Raw genomic sequence first — 1,259 nt, 5'->3', positions numbered from 1 at the left:
TGACTGTGAATGAGACACCAGAATAATTTTGCTCTCTTAGATTGCAATCACCTTAGAAAATGTATGTCAATTATTCACTTGTGCATATTTAGCCTCTGAAGATCTTTTCAGAAATGTATGACATTTGAAAGAAAGAGGGTACCCATAAATTCTAAAGTAAAGTAAGTGGGATTTAGGAAGGTAAGCATAGGTTTGGCCCAAGCTGTAAAACATATATATGTGTGTGTGTGTATGATGTAGACACTGAGAAATCAGTAAGTACACCCTGCCAGATCTGGAAAGGTGTTAACTGTGGATTTTGATGGCAAAGGAACTTCACTGGCTATTTCACACAGCCTTGAATTGTTTGAAATTTTGCAATGAGGAAGTTTCACCTACTACTATAATCATCAAAAACCTTAAAGCTACATCCATTGTGAGGAAAAAATGTGATGTCTCATCACAGCTTTCTGAGACCCAGGGCCATCCCGCAGGGCCAAGCTCTCTGTCCTCTCTGGGATGCTACTTCAGGCCAATGCGTGGCCTTGTGCCTGCCATACCACACCTCTGGGCCTTATGTATCGATCCCTAAAATTAGGGGTTTGGCACATGCCATTCCGGCGAGCTCTGAAGTTCTCCACAGTGGACAGAGGGCTCAACCCACAATCCAGGGCAAAGCAAGTCCCCTACCAGGCGGGAGCCCTTCCCAAGGAGCTATCAACAGACAAGCGAAGTCCTGTCTTAAGAGAGACTGCCCGGTGACACACAGCAGCATGAACAAGACTAATTGATCATCCTGATTAATAAAGTGAGACCCTGCCCCAAAGGCAGCCTAAGCCTCAGAGCTCAAAGGTTCAGAGAGAAACAGAGTGGCTCTGACATTACCCTGTGCTCACAAGGATGGAGGTGAGAGCCTGGCAGCAACTCAGAAAGGAACAAAATTGCATGCAAAGAAGACCCAAGGACACAGTGAAGCTATTCTTATTTGGTGCTTCTCAGAGAGGCAACTTATCCTTCTAACATTCCTAACACTTATTTTATTCTTCTAGTAAATAAAAAAATATATACACTTCCTCAACTCAACTGGTTATCGAAATAAAACAATCATGGAAAAAAAGTAAAGGTGTTGTTCTTTGTGAAATGGGCCCTTCCCAGGGCCACAGCGATGTGCTTTGCTAGGAGACAAGAGCCATGTCTTACCAATGGGTTTCAGCCCCAGGCAAGTTAGCTATGGATTCAGTGTGACCAAAAACGTAAGAGTAGAATGTTCTTGGGGTGAA

Source organism: Manis javanica, chromosome 14, assembly GCF_040802235.1.
Source record: "Manis javanica isolate MJ-LG chromosome 14, MJ_LKY, whole genome shotgun sequence".
NCBI lineage: Eukaryota > Metazoa > Chordata > Mammalia > Pholidota > Manidae > Manis > Manis javanica.
Note: the sequence above shows the minus strand (reverse complement) of the source record.